Here is a 3,263-nt window from a genome sequence, read left to right as displayed (position 1 = left end):
TAAGGGAGATGTGCATGTAAGGGTGGAACTCAGTATTACATGAGCAGGTAAGAGCTACTGTGAGAATATGTTCTATTTTATAAACATTGCATATATTTGCTTTTGTTTCATTTTTAACAGCTAAAGACGCTATTCTCAGCATCCCTCATCTTATCTTTATTTGATCAGTATCTGTCATGGAATTTAGCCTTGAAAACAGATTTAAAAGGAAGGAAATAATGAAAAGCTTTAAAGCCAGCTGAGAGGCAAGGTCACATTCTGAGAAGCAGAGTTAAAAGCAGCAAAGCCGGGATCACTGGGACATGGAGATTTTCACTAAGATACATTAAAAAAATAACAACAGGTAGGTCCAAGAAGAGCTTTGAAGCTGAGGCCCAAGACTCTGTACGAGAGCAAAGAGCAGAAAAGAGGTAAGGGAAGTGAAGAAGAAGTATTTCAGAACAGGATGTGCCAGAGGAAAGCAAGGCTGGGCAGCAAAGGGCAGGTAGCCTGGGGAGCAGGGCTACACAGACACAGGTTGCTTTGGTGTCATTCATGTGGATCAAGTAAATCATTTCATGTTCTAATAGAAAGACATGCCATCCCCATACCAACTCTGTGTGAAACAGTCCATTCTTTTCCTACAAGACAGGTTTATTTTATTTTAATATTTTATTTTAAATTAAACATGTTATTTGCCAGTGCAACCTAAATTGAAACAAGTGTTGTTACAGGCATGTTTTTGCTAGTTTAAGTGGAACATTTTAAAATCATGTCTGCAAGAAATCACACTCCAAGTTTATTGCCCTGCCTAGGTCAGACATATCCATGCAGTTGTGGTCCAAAGAGGATATCTCTAGTATGATATAGTACAACTAGAAAAATGTCAGAAGAGAGTAATGAGGAAAGCCAGAGGTATAGACTGGCTCCCAGAGAAGGAACAGTGAATACGCCAGGGCTTGGCATCTTAGAAAAGAGATTAAAAGGAATATGACTGATATCTATAAAATCCATCAGCACAGTAGCAGAGTATGGATCAATTGCTCACTCACTCTTTCAAGAGGGGAAGCAGCAATTGAAGCTGAGAGAAACCATGTTCAAAATGAAAAAGGTTATTTCTTATGCAAGAGCCGTGGGGTAAACTGGAAAGTATCATGAGAAGAAATCCACTGTCTTACTAAACAGGCAGAAAACATAGGCCATCAGCTGCAGATGGCTGGGGAATGGGAGAGTATTAGGAGGCATTCCCACGTATGTCTAGCCTTACCTGCTGGTGGCTGCTCCTCGGGACTGAAGGATATTGGGCTGTAATATTATAAAAGAATAGCCATCTTGTTCTTATATAATAGTATTCTCCGCATTTTACTAGAAATATAACATTGTTTCCTTAAGAAGGGGAGTATAATAATTCTCAAAATATTTTGCAATTCACAATTCAACTTTTATGCACAGCATTTGGCTGTTGCTAAACAATATGTGTTGAAAGATTTTCATTTTACTGGATTTTCAGTTTTGAAATATCATCCTAATTGCAGACACAGTTATACCCATACAAATGCTAGAACTGCTGCAATCTTTCCCCGTATTTCTAAAGCATTTAATTACTGTAGAGATAGACATACCCAAGTCCTGACTAATGTTGGTATTTAATATTTGTGTTTATATCAGATGTAAGACGGTGCGTGATTCACGATGCAATTAAGATTTTATTTGTAAGTTGATGAAATTTGCTGTTGGATGGTTGTTGTGCTACTGTAACCTGAATGGTCAATCCTCTTTGCATATTTCCTACATGAAATGTCTTAAAAATCCTGAGGACATCCTGCACCCTCATGAGGCTGTATAGCCTTATTACCTAAAATGTACTGATGCAAATGAAATGAGACAGCATAGCAGACAAACTGCACAGCTCATCACACACTGAATGTAAGTAGTGTAAAGCTCAGTTCCCAGCTTGTCAAAAGCAAACACCTTGTAGAGGGCCTAAAAGTGTGGATGATGCATTTCTTTCTCATACTCTCCCAGTGTCCAGTAGGCAGGCTAATAGATAAGAAGAGATCACAAAGTCTACAATTATTATCCGAGAAACCCTGTCCCAGTGATTGCAGGCTTTGCAATGGTCTTTAGAGAAATGGATTTCGTGCATTTTACAGATAAGCTCTGAGTAAGTAGAGCTGTATAGTCCATTGCTCAGTGTTTTATGTAGGAAATCTCTCAAACCTTGTGCATCATCATAAAAAGTCTCTGCAGTAGAGGTAAGGATAAAATATGGTTCTACAGGGCAGTATCCTGTGGTCTGCTCAACAGTGCACCTTTCCTTGTCTTCTACCAACCTCCTAAACACCCTAACTCTCTCAGCAAGTCAGCAGGTATCAGACACAGTCTGCCTAACTCCACAATGATGTTTTCCCAGCTTATATCTTGATCTGGTGTCTGAAGCAGGTCTTCACAGGAAAGAAATCTGTGAATAAAGCCCAGTTATCTCTATCGCTGTACCCTATCACACCTGGCTGCTTCCCAATGCTTTCCTCCCTCCCCATCCAAACCCTGCCTCCAGAGCCTCACTCCGACCTTCCCACCTCACCCTGCCTCCTCCCAGGTTCCTTTGTTCACCAGGCTTTGCTTTCATTTTGACTCCGTCTGTCTGCCCTGTCCCCATTCTCTCATCATTTTAAGCCCTCCTGTTACTTCTTCACTATGCGGGTGGTGAGGCACTAGAACAAGTTGCCCAGAGAAGTTATGGATGCCCCATCCCTGCAAGTGTTGAAGGCCAGGCCAGATGGGGCTTTGAGCAACCTGGTCTAGTGGAAAGTGTCCCTGCCCACGGCAGGAGGATTGGAACCAAGTGATTTTAAGCTCCCTTGCAAACGTTCTGTGATTCTATGATTCTGCTCTGGCCACTACTCCAATGTGCCTTGTTCAGGCTTTCCACTTCTGTCTCCCACTCCCGGTTTTACGAGACGTTGGCTGCAGCATCCTTTGTTGCAGGTTTTTGTGGCGATGCCCTTTCCTCCCCTCCTTTCACTCTGAACCCCAACAACACGCAAATACTCCTCGCGGGGCGTCACTGAGAGCAGAAGAAGCCGCATAACCGCGGCTGCCCTCCGCCCGCACCTACAGCTCTCGAAAGCCCAGCCACGCCGCAGCGGAGCAGCCTGGGGCGCCGACAGGCGGAGCGGGACACCCAGCTCGGGTGAAGCAGCTGCCCCCGGAGCAAAGACCGCCCCCCGCTCAGCCGGCGGGGCTCGGGCCGCCCTCCGGCCGCGGCGGGGCGGGCTCGGGCG

The sequence above is a fragment of the Chiroxiphia lanceolata genome, chromosome 1 (assembly GCF_009829145.1).
Source record: "Chiroxiphia lanceolata isolate bChiLan1 chromosome 1, bChiLan1.pri, whole genome shotgun sequence".
NCBI classification, from domain to species: domain Eukaryota; kingdom Metazoa; phylum Chordata; class Aves; order Passeriformes; family Pipridae; genus Chiroxiphia; species Chiroxiphia lanceolata.
Note: the sequence above shows the minus strand (reverse complement) of the source record.